Raw genomic sequence first — 24,021 nt, 5'->3', positions numbered from 1 at the left:
GATGACGTCACAACAGTGCACCCCCTGTGCTGAGCAGTGCAGAGGGTCAGAAGATGCTGAGGAGACCTGAGCAGCGATGGAACGGGGAGAGTTGGATATTTGATTATTTATTTTTTATGTATGAAGCATTACAGGGTGCCCATTATACCGTATGGAGTAACATATGGGGCCCATTATACCGTATGGAGTAACATATGGGGCCCATTATACCGTATGGAGTAACATATGGGGCCCATTATACTGTATGGAGCATTATATGGGGCCCATTATACTGTATGGAGCATTATATGGGGCTCACAACAATAAATGTTATTAATCTTACCCAATCACAGTATATAAACTAAAGGGAAGACATTTTAAAATTTTATATTTATTAAGGTATAAAGTTAAAAGCATACCAAACAATTGTGCAAAAAAAAAAAAAAACAACAAAAATGCTTAATTCTTTAATCATTAAGCATTGGGGCATTAAGAATTTTTCAACTGAATGGATTGTTATAGTTGAAATTGGGTACTAGGCATCTTCCTTTGAGTGGATGGTTATAGATACTGTATATGTCGTAGTGAAAATCATCTAACCAATATACTACTTGTTTAGGTATACCCGGGAGAGTACAGGCCGACCTCGGACAATATGACTACTAACCGGAGATGGGAGGCTGAACCATGATTATAACCTAGGTTATTGGTTGGGGGAGTTTTCTGTTTGATTGGTAATTAGTGTACAACGTTTAGTCTGTGGGTCGGGTTGTTTTTTGTTTTTTTTTGCACAATTGTTTGGTATGTTTTTAACTTTATACTTTAATAAATATATAATTTTAAAATGTCTTCCCTTTAGTTTATATAGCATTATATGGGGCCCATTATACCGTATGGAGTAACATATGAGGCCCATTATACTGTATGGAGCATTATATGGGGCCCATTATACTGTATGGAGCATTATATGGGGCCCATTCTACTGTATGGAGTAATAAATGGGGCCCATTATACTGTATGGAGCATTATATGGGGCCATTATACTGTATGGAGGACTACGTGGGGCCCATTATACTGTATGGAGGACTATGTGGGCCATTATACTGTATGGAGCAATATATGGGACCCATTATTCTGTATGGAGGACTATGTGGGGCCCATAATACTGCATGGAGGACTATGTGGTGCCCATAATGTACTGTATGGAGGACTATACTATACTATCTGATTTAAAATGATAATTCTGCAGTCACTCTGTGTGATTGCAGACCTTTGAATCCCCCCAGGACATGCACTGCGCGCTGTGAGGATTCACCTGTTTCTGAGCTATTGTAGAATTTGCAATAGATATGACTCATGTAATGTAAGAAGTATGTGAAATCGTTGGCATTGTACTATACCTATATTTAGCTGCTGTATTTGGGCATCATGAATTGTGGCATATGTTAAAGGGGCCAACTGAGACTCTTTCGCTCGGGGCCCTTGAAAACCTGGAGCTGGCCCTGCAATATGTGGTTTACCATCGTTTTCCTGAAATATACAAATTCTTCCATGAAATGGACGTTGTCTGGATGGAGCAGATGTTGTACTAACACCTCTAAATAAGGCTCAGCACTCATGGCGCCTTTTATGTGTGAGACACTCCTGCCATAGGGGCTAATGCAGCCTCAGCCACCAGAGATGCTGAACTGTGTGCTGATAACAAGCTGGATGGTCCCTCTCCTCAATAAAAAGCTGGATTGTCCCACTCATTGATAGCACGCTGGATGGTACCTCTCATTGATAACAAGGTATCTGGTCCCTCTCCTCGACAACAAGATGGATGGTCCCTCTCCTCGACAACAAGATGGATGGTCCCTCTCATTGATAAGCTGGCTGGTCCCTCTCCTCGATAACAAGCTGGATGGTCACTCTCCTAGACAACCAGCTGGATGATGCCTCTTATTGATAACAAGCTGGCTGGTCCCTCTCCTCGATAACAAGCTGGGTGATCTCTCTCATTGATAACAAGCTGGCTGGTCCCTCTCCTCGATGACAACCTGGATGATCCCTCTCCTCAATAACAAGCTGGATGGTTCCTCTCCTCAATAACAAGCTGGATGGTCCCTTTTCTCGATAAGCTGAATGCTCCCTCTTATTGATATGCTGGAGGCTCCCTCTCATTTATAAGCTGGATGATCCCTCTCCTTGATAACAAGCTGAATGGTCACTCTCCATGATAACAAGCTGGATGGTCCCTGTGATGGTGTGATATGGTATGTGGGTATCATTTTGCGTATATTTATATTTTACTGATTTTCATAGTGTTCTCTTGTTGCTCTGTGTCCCTCTAATGTTGACTTCTCTTGTAGGATGAGTTGATATTTGTTAATTGATGAATAGCTGGTATTTATCATCTGATATCAGCTCCCACAGCTTATTATACTGTTATCTGTGCACAGGGTCAGTGAATAATGCTGTTTGCTAATGACATATTGAACCAGCTTGGTGATTTTGTAAAACAATGGAAGACCAACAATACCACCCCCCCCCCCTCCGACCTATGAATGAGAGGGACTTTTAAATATCACAGCCAGGAGAGACACTGGTTAGATGCTGGGTGGGACAATGACATGAGGACAGCATGCCAGAGAGAATGGGAGAAACCTGGATGACTTTGGAAATACTGCTGGAAGGAATATATACGGAGAAGCTTCTGGACTATTTTATCATCTCCCGGAACATTTATCCCGTTACTCAACTACATTCGTATTCTGAACTATATTATTCTCTGTGTGGTGAATTGTATATAGACCTTTCAGTTTTGCCTATAATAAAGGTCTTGGTATTGTTCACTCTTCTCTTGCTCTGTTGATTGTGTGATACCGGAGAAGGACTCCGTGACAGTCCCTCTCCTTGATAATAAGCTGGATGGTCCCTCTCATTGATAACAAGCTGGATGGTTCCTCTCATTGATAACAAGTTGGATGGACCCTCTCCTTGATAACAAGTTGGATGGACCGTCTCCTCGATAATAACCTGGATTTTCCCTCTCCTTGATAACAAACTGTATGGTCCCTCTCCTTGATAACAAGCTGGATGGTCCCTCTCCTCGATAACAAGCTGGCTGGTCTCTCTCCTCAATAACAAGCTGCATGGTCCCTCTCCTTGATAGCAAGCTGGATAATCCCTCCCATTGATAACAACCTGGATGGTCCCTCTCCTCAATAACAAGCTACATAGTACCTCTTTTCCTCCTGAGTCCATAGCACACGGCATCCAGGGCTGGCGTTAGGGTTAGGCAAACTAGGCATTTGCCTAGGGCCCCACTCCTCCAGGAGCCCCCAGCGGCCGCTATGGGCCCATGAGTCAGGAGGGTCCAACGCCAGCGCCGACTCACCATCCCCATATCATGCATTCAACTGTATCAGCATCACGGATGCCGATACAGTTGAAAGCAATGATGAAAGAGAGCGTGTCATGTGACGCTCCCTCTCCCATCATTCCCCCTCTTCGTCACTTCATCGCATGCCACGCTGGGTTAGGCAGTGGAGCTACTGAGGTGAGGAAATGCGGCTGCATTATACTCTATGGGGGCTGCATTATACTCTATGGTGGCTGAATTATACTCTATGGTGGCTGCATTATACTCTATGGTGGCTGCATTATACTCTATGGGGGCAGCATTATACTCTATGAGGGCTGCATTATACTGTATGGTGGCTGCATTATACTCTATGGGAGCTGCATTATACTCTTTGGGGGCTGCATTATACTCTATGGGGGCTGAATTATACTGTATGGTGGCTGCATTATACCCTATGAGGGCTGCATTATACTCTATGGGGGCAGCATTATACTCTATGAGGGCTGCATTATACTGTATGGTGGCTGCATTATACTCTATGGGAGCTGAATTATACTCTATGGGGCAGCATTATACCCTATGAGGGCTGCATTATACTGTATGGTGGCTGCATTATACTCTATGGGAGCTGCATTATACTCTATGGGAGCTGCATTATACTCTATGGGAGCTGCATTATACTCTATGAGGGCTGCATTATACTCTGTGGGGTAGCTGAATTATACTCTATGGGGTGACTGCATTATACTATATGGAGGACTATGGGGAATGTATTATATTATATGAAGGACTATGGGGGTGCATTGCACTATATGAAGGACTATGGGGGTGCATTACACTATATGGAGGGCTATGAGGAGTGTATTGAGTGATTGGATTGTTTATGCCAGAACAATAATCATGGTTCTCAGCCGCACATTGCCCTGTGAAAATTGCAGATATGCTGCTAATAACATGATATGTATGGGGACAGATTGATCTACTAGTGATTGTTCTGTGCCCATCATTCTTCCTCAGCCGGTGTAAAGAGTCTGGGAAACAAGCACCGAATGACTTCAGTATTGTCGATAGCGCTCGTTTAGCGGCCTGAACTCGGCGCATGTAAATACAACTGAAATGTTTCTGTGTGATGGTGCCATATGTGAGCATTTGGGGCCCCACCTTAAACTTTTTCCCCAGAGCCCCACTTTGTCTAAAACCAGCCCAGCCTGTCTGTGATTTCCATAAAGAATTACACATTCTGATTCATCCGACTACAGAACAGTTTTCCATTTTGCCTCAGTTCATTACAAATGAGCTTTGGCCCAGAGAAGACGGCAGTGTTTCTCGATTGTGTTGATATTTGGCTTCTCCTTTACATGATAGAGCTGTCATTTACGTTTGTGGATTGCCCGGCGACCTGTGAGGATTTCTGGAATTATTCCTGAGTCCATGAAGGGATTTGCACGACCCAATCCTGCCTATGTTTAGTGCAGAACTGCCTGAGGGCCCGTAGCTCATGAGCATCCAATACTCACCGTCGGCCTTGTTCCTTGTGCATATGGATTTTGCCAGAATCTCAATCTTTTGGTGACATCATGTACTGTAGATGGTGGGATATTCAAAGCCTTTGTAATTTCACATTTTTCTGAAATTGTTCCACAATTTTTAATTGCAGTTCTTCATAGATCCGTGACCTCCGACCATCTTTGTTTTTGAGAGACTCTGCCTTTCTCACATGCTTTTTTTTTATACACAGTGTAATGCAGCGGCTTGCAGCATTACTGTAATGGTCCAGGGTGTATTTTGGCATGTGACTTAGTTGAATATTGACCCTTCAGATATTTTTCATTAGTGCCACTTGCTCTTCCACTTAACCCAGAGACAACATTTTTGAGATTTGTTGCTGCCATCAATTTCTACAAAGGTAATTGTTTTAAATTGAATAGAAAAATGTCCAATGTTCACCTTCTGTCCTATGTTCTGCTGTGAATAAAATATGGCGATAAGAGATTTCCAAATCATTGCCTTCTCGTTTCTTTACATTTTACACTACACCGCATCTCAACTTTTTTGGAATTTAAGTTGTATATTATTAATAAAGGTCTGTCAAATGATTCATGCTGCCCAAACCCCAATCCTCACCGAGCATGAATTGCAGCCGGGCATGTTATCTCTGAAATGCTTTAGGGAAAATATACTTTGAAGGTCTGGTGATTGACAGGTCTCTCCCTCTAGTCCACATAGTGAGAGATTTGTCAATCACCGGAAGCGATGCTCAGAAGAGCCGGCCAGGGGCAGAGCCGGACTGCTCTGCCACTTTAAGAGCAGTGTTTTTTTAGAGCTTCCTTGGCTGACGTATGTATATAATATTATAATTTTTTGGGATAGCCCTGTCTCTTTATACAGGGACTATGTAAAGGGTGAATACAGGACCAGACTCATATTCTTCAGAAGAGTAAAGCCTTGCAGATCCTACACTCTTTTGGTGACCGGTGAATGTGACGGCTCAGCAGGATTTGTCCTGGCACAGAGGGTCTCAGTAACCCGGAGACACCATGACTTCCCAGATCGTGATGTCAGCTAACAGGTTAATGAGGCTCCGCTCTGCAGTCAGCGCTTGGCGTCAAATCAGAAGAAATTCCATTATCTGTCTGTAGTATTTTATGTCATAACATATTGGTTGTTGTAATCCATTAAGGGACACAAGGGGGGAGGTAGGGGCCAGAAGGCGCAGTAAGAAGGAGTGATGAGCACCATTTTTGCGGACGTGTTCCAGTCTGACTATGTACATCTCTACATTCCTCAACATTGAAACTCTAAGTCGTGGATTGTGGAAATCACAGGATGGAGATGATCTGCAAATGATTAAAAAACGGAAACAACATTTTCAAACATCTAGATTTCTTCAGTCTGGAGTATGAGCCACGTACAGAAATCCCGGCACTTCCAACCTCGGCTGCTATCAGTGAGGTTATTAATGGTCGTCCGAGGTAGGTTGTGCCACTGATTGTACAAATCATCAAGATCCGGTGCTGGCAGCTCCTGTGTAATCACCAACCAATGATGTCCCACATCATGTTGGTAACAGCCATAGGACCTCCTTAAGGATGAGTTCAGGCCACGTCTGAGCCTCCATTATAAGTCTTGAGCAACCACAGAGGGGTTTTTGTTTGTTTGTTTTTTTCAAATTTTTCATTTTATTTTTCACTTATGTTACAGTTAATGAATAAAATATAAAAGCAGAAATGGTTAAGTAATACATTTTGTAACCGGAAGTAATGATGACTTTTGGAAACTTTTCTTTATTCATACACAATATTCTCTGCATATTGTAATCTTATTATATATTGTGACTTTCATATAAATCTGGGTGCCCGGGGAACATATAGGATTGTCTTCTACTCGTCTGATGACTTTTGCTTCTACAATTTAATTACATTTTATAATGTGGTTTTATATGTCGTCTACATGATATAAAATAACAAAAATCCAATAATCCAGCAGTTAATGTGCAGCCGATCCTGGTATCTGCAGAGCAGAAAGTGACCTTGTCATACAAATGTAAAGGGGTTTTCTGACTTTCAAACTAGATTTATCGACATCAAGATCTGCAGCATGGCACCTACAAGGTAATGGCAGGGACATAGGAAGTCCCTGTATGGCACAATGTGGCACCTCTACAGCTACCTCCGATAGCTACATTACCTCTTCACTGAAGACAATGCATGGGACATGGGTTCCAGAAATATTGGCGCCACTGTTCCCAGAGAGTGAGGTGACGTTATTGTGCCGCGGCTGATGAGTGGTATCCCGTCAGCTGTAGCCATTACTATTTCATCAGAGCAGACGTCCTCCCTTAAATTTGGGAGTTTTATACTTTGCAGAGGACAGGGTTGCTTTGGCCCATCAGAAGATCTGATCATGGAGAAACCATAAAATGACTCTTATAGATGGATGGTCATCTATAAGAGATGTTAAGGTGGTACTTTGCTCCTTTAAGAATGTGGTAGGATGTAGTGACCCCCTTTTCCCCACTGAGGGACGGAGGAAGGCACAGAAGTCAATTCATCAATTTTATTCACAGAAAGCCAATGAGCTTGACAGTTACAAAGTCTTACATGAGGCAATGAGCTTGATGCTTACAAAGTCTTGACCGTGTACTGCCAACACGGGTTCCATGGTTCAACATGCCCCCATCTTCCAGCACTCACCTTTCCCCCACCAAATAAAAACACTGCACCTGTATTTCTTTGGATAAATTTGGCCACAGCGGCCATTTTATTAACAAACAACATTAACATATTAACAGTGTTATAAAATAAATAAGAAGGGAGGGTTCTTGGAGTTAAAATTAGATCTGGCATAAATTAAACCGAACTCGAACCACCATATTACCCTCAGCCGTCCATCACCAGCTCAAGGGCACCAAAAGCTCCCAGGGTAAAACCCCGTCCAGAGCCCAAAACCAAATGCCAGATCACCCCGGTTAATCAAGGCACTGCCTGTGATTATCCAATATTCTTTCCACCGGCACTTCTGTGCCAACTCCAAGAACCCCACCCCCCGCCACCAACGAACAGCCCTGACCACCTCAGGCTCGTGAGCGCCCCAACACCGCAAAAGCCCTTTCGATACCCTCCTGTATGACCAATGCCCATAAATCAATGCCAATATCATTCAAATGTACGCCGTCCTTTTTCCAAAAATCTCCAACTCCCGCTTCCAGATCAAGATGCCGCACGCTTACTCCCCCGTTCCTGGTAACAAAAGCTGATATAGCTCTGTTCAACTTTATAAGTGCCCTATTAATTCCCTTCAATGATCTGGCCTCCCTCCATTTTCCTCTGGGCACAATGTCAGACCACACTGTCAACACCTCAGGAAAAGATGTCCATAACCTTAACAGACCAATTCGAATGTCCCTCATCAACTCCCTAACCGGCCGAGCCGTCCAAATCATTTCCCCCCATATGCACCACCAAAATATCCGGCGCCCGATCCAAACGAGCTGCTTTATGGAATTCTGGCAGCACCCTTCTCCAAACCATCCCTTGAAAAACCCAACCACCGAACCACCGCTTGCTCCCTGCTAAAACCCATTTGCCTACCGTCCGGCCTCACGTCCGTCCTCAGCGCCCCCCAATGGACGAAAGAGTGTCCTAGCATCCAAACTAACAACGGGATGCCACCAGCAACAAGACAACCAAAAGGTATTCGAATCTCAAAAGGCAAATTACCTAAGACCGCATACCTAATGCCTTACATAAGACAGGTAACGATCAGAACTCCACCTCCCAATACGTTTTATCACATCCTTGCCTAACCCCAAGCCATCCGCTTCTGATGCCGCACCAATTCTGAATGAATGTGACCCGTATACCTCAGGGCTAAGGCCCAGCTCAGCAATCCCCTTTTTAAACACCGCTATGAATTGAAAACGTGACAAAAAGTCTCCATTTTCATGACACAATAATGGGCCCTTCCGTCCTGGCCAAACCTGCCAATAAGCCAATAAACATCTCTTAGGACAAAGAAAAGATCCCATAACCTCACCCAATATTACTCGTTTACCTTTGCCCAATTGATCCGTCTTCCCCCACCTAATCCAAAATTCAATACCCCCATCTCGACCACTCATATCCTCAGCAAACAAACCCCCAACCTTATTCCTGCTTGGTGCCACCAATTCACCTACTCTTAGCGCGCCAAAAAACGCCAATGAAAAAGCCAACCTAAACAGTGTGGCTTCAAAAACTGAACAACAAATCTTATCCAATACAAAACCCAAACGTTCCAAAATACTAAAGGTAACCGGCCTCCTTTTATCCAACTCTTTACCTCTTCTCCTAAAGCCCTTGAGAGCTTGCTTCACTAAAAAGGACTTCGTAACATCCTTTATCCCCTGCAATTTAAAACCAAACGCTAAACCTGCAACAAACTTGCCAACTTTTGAAACCGACCATCCGCTCTCCGCTGCCCTTCCCACGAGAAACAACACCGCCATCTCTCTATCTCCATCACTCTCCATCACACCCCACTGCATAATCCAACTTTTCCATACTCGTCACGATGCCTCGTATGATGCCCAGGTCTGCCTTGAGATGGACTCCCGTATTAACCGTCCCGCTCTTCCATAACCAGCTGCCACAAGCGCGAAGGGCATTCCTGTCCCACGTCCTCTGCCTCTGTAGCTAGCGTCCGAAAACGATCCCACTGAAAACGAGACAAGGCATCTGCTATGGAATTTTGTACACCTGGAACATGTACCACTGAAATCCAAGCGTTCAGCTTAAGACAACAAAGTACTAGTTCCCTCAGCAGCCTAATCACAAACTGTTGATGACAGACACCACTCCCATGTTATCGCAGTGAAACCGAATTCTCCTGTTGGCGAAACACTCTCCCAAATGGTAACCGCAACAACAATAGGAAACAATTCCAAAAATGCCAGGTTCCTCGTAAGACCCCTCTCTTTCCACACCTTCGGCCACTCGCCAACGCTCCACCGCCCTTTCCAGTAGGCCCCGTAACCGACACCTCCTGCCGCATCCGTAAATATCTCACAATCAAAACTGCTCAAGAACTCCTGCGGGATTACTGACCTGCAGTTATAACTTTCCAAAAACAATTTCCAAACTTTTAGATCCTCCTTGTGGCGAATGAAATGATGCGGAGCGCGCACTCCTGCTGTCGCTCCTGACAACCTGCGACAAAATATTCTGCCCATTGGCATAATCCAGCAGGCAAAAATTTAAATGCCCTAACAGCGACAGTAGCTCCCTCAGGGTCACCTTGCGCAACTTCCTGATCCTATCGACCTCCTGCTTAAGCAAACTCAATTTATCATCCGGTAACCGACACTCCATTCTTTCGGTATCAATTACAATGCCCAAAAAACTTAAAATGGTGCCAGGTCCTTCCGTTTGTTCTTCTGCTAACGGCACGCCAAAATGCTCCGCTACCCACACCATAGTACCTAACAAATTCCTACACAACAACGATTGAGGGGGGCCTATAAACAAGAAGTCATCCAAATAATGAATGACCGACTTAACAGAAGCCAGGTCCTTCACTACCCATTCCAAAAAGGAGCTAAACGTTTCAAACAAAGAACACGAAATCGCACAACCCATTGGCAAACACCTATCCACATAGTACTCCCCTTCCCAAAAACAACCTAACAACGGGATGCTATCCGGGTGAACTGGCAACAACCTAAAGGCTGACTCGATATCAGTCTTAGCTATCAACGAGCCTGGCCCGTATCTCCGTACCCAATGCACTGCCGCATCGAATGATGTATATTCAACCGAACACAACTCCTGCGCAATACCATCATTAACCGAAAGCCCCTTCGGGTACGACAAAAGCTGAATTAAACGAAACTTATTCAGCTCTTTCTTGGGCACAACCCCCAAAGGCGAGATAATCACCTTGCTACTAGGCAATTCCTGAAACAGTCCAGCCATCCTGCCCAATTCCACCTCCTTAGCCAACTTCACACTAACCACTTCCGGATGAAGGGAAGCCGACGTCAAATTTTTAACTAAAAAGGGGGCCTCATGATCAGGAGGAGGGATTCTAAACCCTTCCAAAAAAACATCCGCAATGACCTTAGCCTTCAATTGATCCGGATACCTACTTAGAAAGGGGGGCCATCGCGTGAACCCTCACCGGAGTCACCCCTTTAACCGGTACCCACTGTCGGCTTTCCCTTACCCTTCTTAAAGCATTTTGATGCTCCGTGGGAACTTCCGTTACAATGGGAGCACACATGTTTAAATTTACAGGAGGTCCCGAACTTGCATTGGCCGTCATTAAATTGCCAACAAGTTCCCGCTTCCTTTTTTGTGCTGTGTGCCCCTTGACTACTTCCCCCGTGTCCTGCTGACTGATTCCCGCTACTGTTGCTCCCGTGAAAGGACTGCCCATACCACAGTGGGGCCATAACCTTCAACCACAACCCAATGTCCTTTTGATCCCATCTGATCTCTGGGCGGACAGCTTTCCTCTGCCTAAATTGCTCGTCATATCGTAACCACGCCTGACCCCCATAAGTACGATGAGCCTCCCCAATAGAATCAAGGTAGCAAAATAAACCTGAGCAATTATCCGGAGCTTTTTTCCCCAATAACGCTAGCCAATATTGCAAAAGCCTGTAACCAATTAACAAACGTCTGAGGAATCAACCTCCACCTACGCTTCTCTTCTTCCTCTTTTTTACTATCGTCCTTTTTTCCCTTATCCAGATTAAACTTTTCCAGCGGAAGAAGGGAAAAAATTTCAACATAGTCATCCCGCCAAACTTTTTCCTTTCTTCTTTTTTTTTTTTTTTTTTAAGTGTGCCCCCAACGGCCCCTCAAAGCACACATATACCTCCCCTTTTGCCCTATCATCCAGCTTTACGGTATCCGCTTTGTCCTTCTCTGCCTGTACGCAAACTGATGCCCCAGAAGGTGTCCCGGCTGCATTCACCGCCGACCTGGCCGACTCGCTCCCCACCTGCGACAACATCGGTTGACTAGGTACCCACGCCGCCGCAGGTAACAAACCTCCTTGATTAACTCCACCACCGTCTATTCTAGCCAAAATTTGCGACATACTAAACAAAATGTCCCTAAGACCCACTACATCTGACCCACGACCTCCCCTAGTATTTTCCCCACTGGGCCCAGCCAACTGCCTATCACCTCCCCCATCCACTAATGACCCAGCGGGCGACAAACAATACATGAACGCATACTCACCAAGCTGCGCAGGTGCTGTGTCCCTGCCAGCCGAACGTCCCGAGTCCTGATGAATCCTGGATTCGCTTTGATCCTTGCCACACTCTGATTCGCCAGACTCCTGCTGCTGCTCAAGGCCCGCGCCCCTGGCCTCCTCGTCACCAGAGGGGACCTGAGCACGTGCCGATGTCCCCGTCAATCGTCTCCCGCCAGTCCCGGCTCCGGTCCTCCCCGCCATCCGCGGCACTCCTCGAATTCCAGACCCGGACTCCCTAGCCCGATCCGTGGTGGTCCATGGGTGACTGCCAGGTAGCCCTGTGCTGCTGCCCGCCGCTCCACTGGCATGAATTTGCTGACTCGAGCCAGGCAGCAGGTCCCCGAATTGCTGCTGCCTGCCCGTGCACCTGGGCTGCTGTCTCCTTCTGCTGATGTCCCTGGCAGGCACCCCGACTGGTACATCGCCAGGTGTGCCTGCCGTGCTGGTGGTCCCTCTGGTCCGCTCATCCGCTCTGGGGCTAAGATTCCTGGTGGGCAAGCGGTGCCGTGCATCAAAGCCGGCTCCTGCAGCGGGGGGCGTGTCCAGGCGCCCTCCGCTCGCTTCCTGAGCACCCCTGTCACATGACTCCGGTTCCGGAAGTGACGTTTGACGCACTTCCGGTAAAGCCCCGCCCACCGGAAGGTGACGCGGCTGCAGCGCGGGCCTTGCTTCCGGCGCAGCCCGGGCTCTAGTATTGCGGCGCGCCGCCGTAGCAGGCCGCACTACAGCCGAGCGGGGCGCCTTGGTCGCGGACCGCGACCCGATGCTGGAGGAGCCCGCAGGCCGGCTGGGCGGATTCCTGCCGCGGCGGGCGCGCCGGCGGGGGTTTCCGCCGGCCCGCTCACCGGACGCAGGGTCACCTGAGGGGCTCCGCAGCCTGCGCCTGCTGCCCGTGCTAACCATCTCCGGGGAGAGCCTCTCGGGGGGCCGCGTCCTCCTGCCGCTTCTTCCAGATCCCGACAGGGGTTCTTCTGCCCCGGCGTTCCCCAGCAATCCCGACAGCTGGGACTCGAGCCACCCTCCACGCCGGGATCTAGCAGCCTCCCTCAGCTTGGTGATCAGGGAATCAACGGTCTTCATAGTCCTGGTAAGTGTACCAAACAATGGGAAAGTGGCAGTTTTTTTTTTTTTTTTTAAGTTCAGCAACTTTCCCCGCTGACTTCCTTCCTGGACTGACCGTTTTCCCGCACTTTTCCTTATTATATCCCCCCCCCCCCTTTCCCAATGCCCGCCCCTCCAGGCTTATAACCAATCCCGATATTGGGATTAAAATTACACCCTCGTGGCCCATCCCGGTCATGTGGGGCTTCCTTCTAGTTACACTTGCTTCCAGCCCCCTTCTTACATGAGGCAATGAGCTTGATGGTTACAAAGTCTTACATGAGGCAATGAGCTTGATGGCTACAAAGTCTTACATGAGGCAATGAGCTTGATGGTTACAAAGTCTTACATAAGGCATTGAGCTTGATGCTTGCAAAGTCTTACATGAGGCAATGAGCTTGATGCGTACAAAGTCTTAAATGAGGCAATGAGCTTGATGGTTACAAAGTCTTACATGAGGCAATGAGCTTGATGGTTACAAAGTCTTACATGAGGCATTGAGCTTGATGGTTACAAAGTCTTACATGAGGCAATGAGCTTGATGCGTACAAAGTCTTAAATGAGGCAATGAGCTTGATGGTTACAAAGTCTTACATGAGGCATTGAGCTTGATGCTTGCAAAGTCTTACATGAGGCAATGAGCTTGATGCGTACAAAGTCTTAAATGAGGCAATGAGCTTGATGGTTACAAAGTCTTACATGAGGCAATGAGCTTGATGGTTACAAAGTCTTACATGAGGCATTGAGCTTGATGGTTACAAAGTCTTACATGAGGCAATGAGCTTGATAGTTTAGAGTCTTACATGAAGCAGCAAACCAAGTCATCACACCTACATAATAAATTGCAATCACAGACAATAATATAGCGTTAAACTGTTTACTTAACTAAAAAGAACATTTTACTACTTAGCAATAGCAGACTGTTGATAGTACACAGCTTGTTGTATAAAATACTATTAAAGAACATGTTTAGCAAATATTAGGAACAAAATTACATTTGCATAATAAGGCAACTTAGGTAACCAGTTGATTTCTGCATGACAACAGGTGTCGCTTCTCTATACACCAGGTGTCCCCCTGCTGTGTACACCATGCGGCCTGTCTATACACCAGGTGTCCCCCTGCTGTGTACACCATGCGGCCTGTCTATACACCAGGTGTCCCCCTGCTGTGTACACCATGCGGCCTGTCTATACACCAGGTGTCCCCCTGCTGTGAACACCATGCGGCCTGTCTATACACCAGGTGTCCCCCTGCTGTGTACACCATGCGGCCTGTCTATACACCAGGTGTCCCCCTGCTGTGTACACCATGCAGCCTGTCTATACACCAGGTGTCCCCCTGCTGTGTACACCATGCAGCCTGTCTATACACCAGGTGTCCCCCTGCTGTGTACACCATGCAGCCTGTCTATACACCAGGTGTCCCCCTGCTGTGTACACCATGCGGCCTGTCTATACACCAGGTGTCCCCCTGCTGTGTACACCATGCGGCCTGTCTATACACCAGGTGTCCCCCTGCTGTGAACACCATGCGGCCTGTCTTTACACCAGGTGTCCCCCTGCTGTGTACACCATGCGGCCTGTCTATACACCAGGTGTCCCCCTGCTGTGAACACCATGCGGCCTGTCTTTACACCAGGTGTCCCCCTGCTGTGTACACCATGCAGCCTGTCTATACACCAGGTGTCCCCCTGCTGTGTACACCATGCGGCCTGTCTTTACACCAGGTGTCCCCCTGCTGTGTACACCATGCGGCCTGTCTATACACCAGGTGTCCCCCTGCTGTGAACACCATGCGGCCTGTCTTTACACCAGGTGTCCCCCTGCTGTGTACACCATGCAGCCTGTCTATACACCAGGTGTCCCCCTGCTGTGAACACCATGCGGCCTGTCTTTACACCAGGTGTCCCCCTGCTGTGTACACCATGCAGCCTGTTTTTACACCAGGTGTCCCCCTGCTGTGTACACCATGCAGCCTGTCTTTACACCAGGTGTCCCCCTGCTGTGTACACCATGCAGCCTGTCTTTACACCAGGTGTCCCCCTGCTGTGTACACCATGCGGCCTGTCTATACACCAGGTGTCCCCCTGCTGTGTACACCATGCAGCCTGTCTTTACACCAGGTGTCCCCCTGCTGTGTACACCATGCAGCCTGTCTATACACCAGGTGTCCCCCTGCTGTGTACACCATGCAGCCTGTCTATACACCAGGTGTCCCCCTGCTGTGTACACCATGCGGCCTGTCTATACACCAGGTGTCCCCCTGCTGTGTACACCATGCGGCCTGTCTATACACCAGGTGTCTCCCTGCTGTGTACACCATGCAGCCTGTCTATACACCAGGTGTCCCCCTGCTGTGTACACCATGCAGCCTGTCTTTACACCAGGTGTCCCCCTGCTGTGTACACCATGCAGCCTGTCTTTACACCAGGTGTCCCCCTGCTGTGTACACCATGCGGCCTGTCTATACACCAGGTGTCCCCCTGCTGTGTACACCATGCAGCCTGTCTATACACCAGGTGTCCCCCTGCTGTGTACACCATGCGGCCTGTCTTTACACCAGGTGTCCCCCTGCTGTGTACACCATGCGGCCTGTCTTTACACCAGGTGTCCCCCTGCTGTGTACACCATGCGGCCTGTCTATACACCAGGTGTCCCCCTGCTGTGTACACCATGCGGCCTGTCTATACACCAGGTGTCTCCCTGCTGTGTACACCATGCAGCCTGTCTATACACCAGGTGTCTCCCTGCTGTGTACACCATGCAGCCTGTCTTTACACTAGGTGTCCCCCTGCTGTGTACACCATGCAGCCTGTCTTTACACCAGGTGTCCCCCTGCTGTGTACACCATGCGGCCTGTCTATACACCAGGTGTCTCCCTGCTGTGTACACCATGCGGCCTGTCTATACACCAGGTGTCCCCCTGCTGTGTACACCATGCGGCCTGTCTATACACCAGGTGTCCCCCTGCTGTGTACACCATGCGGCCTGTCTATACATCAGGTGTCCCCCTGCTGTGTACACCATGCAGCCTGTCTATACACCAGGTGTCCCCCTGCTGTGAACACCATGCGGCCTGTCTTTACACCAGGTGTCCCCCTGCTGTGTACACCATGCGGCCTGTCTTTACACCAGGTGTCCCCCTGCTGTGTACACCATGCAGCCTGTCTATACACCAGGTGTCCCCCTGCTGTGTACACCATGCAGCCTGTCTTTACACCAGGTGTCCCCCTGCTGTGTACACCATGCGGCCTGTCTTTACACCAGGTGTCCCCCTGCTGTGTACACCATGCAGCCTGTCTTTACACCAGGTGTCCCCCTGCTGTGTACACCATGCGGCCTGTCTTTACACCAGGTGTCCCCCTGCTGTGTACACCATGCAGCCTGTCTTTACACCAGGTGTCCCCCTGCTGTTTACACCATGCGGCCTGTCTATACACCAGGTGTCCCCCTGCTGTGTACACCATGCGGCCTGTCTTTACACCAGGTGTCCCCCTGCTGTGTACACCATGCGGCCTGTCTTTACACTAGGTGTCCCCCTGCTGTGTACACCATGCGGCCTGTCTTTACACCAGGTGTCCCCCTGCTGTGTACACCATGCAGCCTGTCTTTACACCAGGTGTCCCCCTGCTGTGTACACCATGCGGCCTGTCTATACACCAGGTGTCCCCCTGCTGTGTACACCATGCGGCCTGTCTTTACACCAGGTGTCCCCCTGCTGTGTGCACCATGCAGCCTGTCTTTACACCAGGTGTCCCCCTGCTGTGTACACCATGCGGCCTGTCTATACACCAGGTGTCCCCCTGCTGTGTACACCATGCAGCCTGTCTTTACACCAGGTGTCCCCCTGCTGTGTACACCATGCGGCCTGTCTTTACACCAGGTGCACTCTTCATGTGTAAAATTTGCAGTTTTTCTGTATACTAGGTGCCTTTTGCTGTGTACACCCCTCAGCCTCTCCGTACACCGCGTGCTCTCTTGTTGTGTACACCATGCAGCCTGTCTGTATACCAGGTGCCCTTTTACGTTGTATACTCTGCAGTCTGTACATCAGTTGCCCTTTTGCTGTGTACACCATGCAGCCTGTCTGTACACAGAGTGTCCTCTGGATGTGTATACACTGCATCATCTCTGTACACCAGGTGCACTCTTCATGTGTAAACTTTGCAGTTTTCTGTACACTAGGTGCTTTTGCACTATTGCTATGTGCACTTTGTGGCTTCTCGGTACACTAGGTGCTCTCCTGCTGTGTATACCATGTATATATGTAGCACCCTGAGGATTCGGCTGCTACAGGGGTATTGCACCTCAACCCAGAGGTGTGATATTCCACTCCCGGATAAGGATGGAGAGTGGAACTGAGCTCGGTAGGCTGCATGCACTACATACATCCCATTTCCGAGGAACAGGCCGACGGTACTCCCACTTAGAAATGTGCAGGTACGACCGAGTCTGTTCCTGGCTGGAGTGGGAGGGGGGGTGGTACATCCCAAGTAGTGTAGGGGCAGATAGGGGGAGCAGCCTGGGTAAAGTTAGGAGCTCATTGGGTGCTGGTCACCTGAGCTCACACATAGAGGGTGTATATAAGGTGGGCACCAACTAAGAACAGGGTCAGTCAGTCAGTCAGCAAGCAGAGAACAAGTCAGGAGCAGAGGAGAAGAAAGACCCAGAGTGAGAGAGGAGAAAAGAGAGAGACCCAGAGGCACAGAAGAAAAGGACTCCAAGATCCCAACTAAAATCCCCGGGTGAAGAGTCGGCATCAGGGTACCGGAACCCAAGCTGGTGGGGGTAAAAACATTCCCCAGCCAGAGACCGGAGACCGTGGGCAGCGTTTGCCACGGTCACCCACCACATCCACCCCGAAGGCACACCACATGAAGGGTCAGGGAACCCAGGGCCAAGGGTGTCCCAACAGAAGGCCCGAGGGAGCTGGACCTAGGTGGATCACTGGTGGGGACGGCCAGAGAACGGGACAGAAGGAGAGCTCAGGGCCACGCTCCGGACTTGTTTGGGGGTTGGCTGGATCCAGGACCTGGTGGGCGCAGCACGGCTCGGGTGGTCACTCGAAGCTGGAGTGACCAGTACAACATCTGCAGTAAGTAAACACCCTTAACTGCACAACCCGACTCTGTCTTCACTGCCGTCTGCACTGCACCACCACAACCCCCATCCTCTGCACCTGTCCCCTCTGAGGCTATACCCCTCCCGTTGGGGGTTATCCCACCAAGCTGCGCACCCACCATCAGCCTCAGCGGACCCTGCTGCAGCGGCGGCCACAGTGACCGCATCACAACGGGTGGCGTAGTCGACACAAAAGAACTCTTAATAACATCTGTAGGACTGCCACATAACACTGAGTTTGACGCCCTGGGCACGGGCCGGGTCACAGCCGCTCGGAGACTACAACCCCCCATCTGATCCGGTGCCGGGTATTCCCCTCAAAAAGGAATATGTCCCAGGGGGCGCGTCAACTTTGGCGTAGTCGGCAGGATTACGTGCCCGCAACACCCGGGTACTGCGTGCCTGAAGAAAAGTGCAAGTTTACCTCAGAAAGAAGTCTCCCGCCGGTTCCGGAGGGTCCACGCCATCGGACCCCATCACAGGTCGTTTCCCGCCGATTGTCCGCCATTTCCAGCTTGTTCCCGCCATCTGCAGAGTTTCCCGCCACTGGGCGACGCTTCCCGCCAAATCCGAAGATTTCCCGCCTTGGAAGAGCAGCGGATGCCATTATGGGCGTGCCAAAGGAGGGCAAGAGGCCGCCTCCCATCGTGGGCCAGGACAGAAAATGGCGCCAAAAGTGGAAACCACCCCCACCAACAGAGACTGTGATGCTGGAGGTGTCTGTCAGCGTGAAAGAACCGCCCCTGGAGCTGACAGTCACCCAGTGGCCCCGGGACCGCCCTCGAAGTGGGAGGAGACGAAAGAAAAGAAGGAAGATGGGTGCCGCCTGGAGCAGTCTGGAGCGAGCGCACCCGGAGGCAAGAAGCCTGGAGAGGAGTAGCAGAGAAGCTCACCCGGAGATGTCCAGAGAGCAGAGCAGCACCGGCCCGCTGGCCAGGAGCCTGCTGGAAGAAGAGCAGAGCAGCACCGACCCGTTGGTCAGGAGCCTGCTGGACACCACGACCCCACTAGGCCTAGTGGAGGTTCTTGCACAGCTCCCCCGAGACCGGGAGTGTGCACAGACTGCCCTGGAGGGCCTCGCACGGAGGATGGCCCGGGTACAGCGAGAGACATTGGCGGAGTGGAGCCGTGAGATGGCCCAGCAAACCAAGACCCGGAGCACGCCAGCCGAGATGAGGAAGCAGACCGCCTCTGAGGATGGCGCGGGAGGACCCAAGGCCGGAGACGGCGCCGAGGAGGGAGCCGAACGCATGGAGGCAGGTAAAGGGGACGTCTATACCCCAAGCCGTGACACCGCTTACCTGCCCCAGCTCCCCGTCGCAGAGCCCGAAAGTCCCCCTGCTGTGCCCGAAAACGCCATGTCACCGACGCAGACTAGGCCCCAACCGGAAGCCGCCGCCGCGACCCCTGTGACGTCACACGCACCGACCCCGAGCGTGACCAAGCAGGAAGTAACACCAGCCTGGTCGCAGGGCCTAGAATTCCCGGGCGTCGCATCACCAACAGCGCCCCCTACCTCCGCGGAGCCTCCGGCCTGGCCGCAAGGCCAGGTAGCCCAGGGCGCCGCCGTCCTAACGGTGCCCTTCACCTTCCAGGTGCCCCAGGCCTGGCCGCAAGGCCTGGGCAACCCGGGCGCCACCACCACCGCGCCCGCACCCGTAAAACCAAGGGTGCCGCGTCTGGGAGAGGACTTGTTTGCCCGGCACACGTGGCCGGACGGGCAGCCTTTCATCTGGCCCCAGAAGTATTACGAACTGGAGCACCAGAGGAGGGTTGGGGCCATGTGTGCATCCCTGATTCCGGCTCCGAAGCCCGTAATAAGGATCTCGCCCCCGCTAGCGGAAGCGCAGTTTGAGTGGGACCCCACCGGAGAAGATCTAATGGGGTTCACTCAGGAAACCAGGGCAGCTGCAGCGGAGCGTGCTGAGTGCTGCCGCCAACAGCTCGAGGAGTTTGCGAGGGAGCGGAGAGAGAGGCGGGTCCGGGAACAGCAAGCTCAAGTAAGGAGCGCGGAGCAGAAGAGCCGGGCCAGGAGAGACCCCCGTGCAGCGCACAGTCCCCGTACCACCGGGACTGTAATAAAGTTTAACCTGCAGCATGGGTGGGGCTTCATCAGAGACAACAACACCCCCGGCGACGTCTTTGTCACGCGCAGAGACGTGGAGTCCCATCTGCCGGAGGGGCACAGAGGTCGTGACCTCTACATCGGAGACGAGGTCACCTTCACCCGGCACAAGTGTGCCAAAGGACCTTACGCCCTCCATGTGCACCGCCTGACGGAGGAGGAGTTGCGGTGCGAGGAGGAGGAGCAAGAGGACCCGGACGGGTCTGAAGTTACAACCAGCTATAAGCAAAGAGCAGGAGGAAGACGCCGTTGAGTGCGGCAGAGCAGTAGATGTAAATAGTTACCCGACCGGGTACCAAAGAGACTGCTGCTACATATATATAGTCCCCGTTGGGATCAGCTGAGTGAACTGTTTACCCCTTAATCCCACAGGCTGAGGACTGTGAGCAGCCATTCCCTTCCCTCTACCTGGCCGAGGACTGAGAGCGGCCAACTTCCCCTGTATATAGTTGCGCTTCCTAAAGCGCCCCCTACCGGTTTTATAGGAAAACCAGTTTTTCTAAGAGACTGTCGCACTTTTCCCGGACACACGTTGCACAGTGTCCGGAGGAGGAACCTGAAACAAGAGACGACGAGAATGTTTATATGAAAAGTTTTATATATATATAATGTTTTATATGTTTTATTATGTTTATATGAAAAAAAAAAAAAAATTGTATGTTTTGGTGTTGTTTTATGTCTTACAGCCCGAGGACGTGCTGTGATTTACCAGGGGGGAATGTAGCACCCTGAGGATTCGGCTGCTACAGGGGTATTGCACCTCAACCCAGAGGTGTGATATTCCACTCCCGGATAAGGATGGAGAGTGGAACTGAGCTCGGTAGGCTGCATGCACTACATACATCCCATTTCCGAGGAACAGGCCGACGGTACTCCCACTTAGAAATGTGCAGGTACGACCGAGTCTGTTCCTGGCTGGAGTGGGAGGGGGGGTGGTACATCCCAAGTAGTGTAGGGGCAGATAGGGGGAGCAGCCTGGGTAAAGTTAGGAGCTCATTGGGTGCTGGTCACCTGAGCTCACACATAGAGGGTGTATATAAGGTGGGCACCAACTAAGAACAGGGTCAGTCAGTCAGTCAGCAAGCAGAGAACAAGTCAGGAGCAGAGGAGAAGAAAGACCCAGAGTGAGAGAGGAGAAAAGAGAGAGACCCAGAGGCACAGAAGAAAAGGACTCCAAGATCCCAACTAAAATCCCCGGGTGAAGAGTCGGCATCAGGGTACCGGAACCCAAGCTGGTGGGGGTAAAAACATTCCCCAGCCAGAGACCGGAGACCGTGGGCAGCGTTTGCCACGGTCACCCACCACATCCACCCCGAAGGCACACCACATGAAGGGTCAGGGAACCCAGGGCCAAGGGTGTCCCAACAGAAGGCCCGAGGGAGCTGGACCTAGGTGGATCACTGGTGGGGACGGCCAGAGAACGGGACAGAAGGAGAGCTCAGGGCCACGCTCCGGACTTGTTTGGGGGTTGGCTGGATCCAGGACCTGGTGGGCGCAGCACGGCTCGGGTGGTCACTCGAAGCTGGAGTGACCAGTACAACATCTGCAGTAAGTAAACACCCTTAACTGCACAACCCGACTCTGTCTTCACTGCCGTCTGCACTGCACCACCACAACCCCCATCCTCTGCACCTGTCCCCTCTGAGGCTATACCCCTCCCGTTGGGGGTTATCCCACCAAGCTGCGCACCCACCATCAGCCTCAGCGGACCCTGCTGCAGCGGCGGCCACAGTGACCGCATCACAACGGGTGGCGTAGTCGACACAAAAGAACTCTTAATAACATCTGTAGGACTGCCACATAACACTGAGTTTGACGCCCTGGGCACGGGCCGGGTCACAGCCGCTCGGAGACTACAACCCCCCATCTGATCCGGTGCCGGGTATTCCCCTCAAAAAGGAATATGTCCCAGGGGGCGCGTCATATACACCAGGTGCATTCTTGCTGTGTGCACTGTTCAACCAATCTACACATCAGAAACAATCTTGCTGCATCCTCTCTATATACCAGGTGCACTCGTTATGTGGAAACTTTGCAGCTTTTCTATATATAAGGGTCTCTCTTGCTGTGTACACTCTGCAGAATATTGTACACCTGGTGGTCTTCTCCTGTGAACACTTTGTAGCATCTTTCAGCATCTAGGTGCCCTCTTGCTGTATATACTCTGCTCTACATATGCACTGTATCTGTACACTAGGTGCCCTCTTGCTGTATATACTCTGCTCTACATATGCACTGTATCTGTACACTAGGTGCCCTCTTGCTGTATATACTCTGCTCTACATATGCACTGTATCTGTACACTAGGTGCCCTCTTGCTGTATATACTCTGCTGCTGCATATGCACCGTATCTGTACACTAGGTGCCCTCTTGCTGTATATACTCTGCTCTACATATGCACTGTATCTGTACACTAGGTGCCCTCTTGCTGTATATACTCTGCTGCTGCATATGCACCGTATCTGTACACTAGGTGCCCTCTTGCTGTATATACTCTCCTGCTGCATATGCACCGTATCTGTACACTAGGTGCCCTCTTGCTGTATATACTCTGCTGCTACATATGCACCGTATCTGTACACTAGGTGCCCTCTTGCTGTATATACTCTGCTGCTGCATATGCACCGTATCTGTACACTAGGTGCCCTCTTGCTGTATATACTCTGCTGCTGCATATGCACCGTATCTGTACACTAGGTGCCCTCTTGCTGTATATACTCTGCTCTACATATGCACCGTATCTGTACACTAGGTGCCCTCTTGCTGTATATACTCTGCTGCTGCATATGCACCGTATCTGTACACTAGGTGCCCTCTTTCTGTATATACTCTCCTGCTGCATATGCACTGTATCTGTACACTAGGTGCCCTCTTGCTGTATATACTCTCCTGCTGCATATGCACCGTATCTGTACACTAGGTGCCCTCGTGCTGTATATACTCTGCTGCTGCATATGCACCGTATCTGTACACTAGGTGCCCTCTTTCTGTATATACTCTCCTGCTGCATATGCACCGTATCTGTACACTAGGTGCCCTCTTTCTGTATATACTCTGCTGCTGCATATGCACCGTATCTGTACACTAGGTGCCCTCTTTCTGTATATACTCTCCTGCTGCATATGCACCGTATCTGTACACTAGGTGCCCTCTTTCTGTATATACTCTGCTGCTGCATATGCACCGTATCTGTACACTAGGTGCCCTCTTGCTGTATATACTCTCCTGCTGCATATGCACCGTATCTGTACACTAGGTGCCCTCTTGCTGTATATACTCTGCTGCTGCATATGCACCGTATCTGTACACTAGGTGCCCTCTTGCTGTATATACTCTGCTGCTGCATATGCACCGTATCTGTACACTAGGTGCCCTCTTTCTGTATATACTCTCCTGCTGCATATGCACTGTATCTGTACACTAGGTGCCCTCTTGCTGTATATACTCTCCTGCTGCATATGCACCGTATCTGTACACTAGGTGCCCTCTTTCTGTATATACTCTCCTGCTGCATATGCACCGTATCTGTACACTAGGTGCCCTCTTTCTGTATATACTCTGCTGCTGCATATGCACCGTATCTGTACACTAGGTGCCCTCT

Source organism: Phyllobates terribilis, unplaced genomic scaffold (assembly GCF_046119375.1).
Source record: "Phyllobates terribilis strain yellow unplaced genomic scaffold, ASM4611937v1 Scaffold_1__5_contigs__length_1240528914, whole genome shotgun sequence".
Taxonomy (NCBI): domain Eukaryota; kingdom Metazoa; phylum Chordata; class Amphibia; order Anura; family Dendrobatidae; genus Phyllobates; species Phyllobates terribilis.
Note: the sequence above shows the minus strand (reverse complement) of the source record.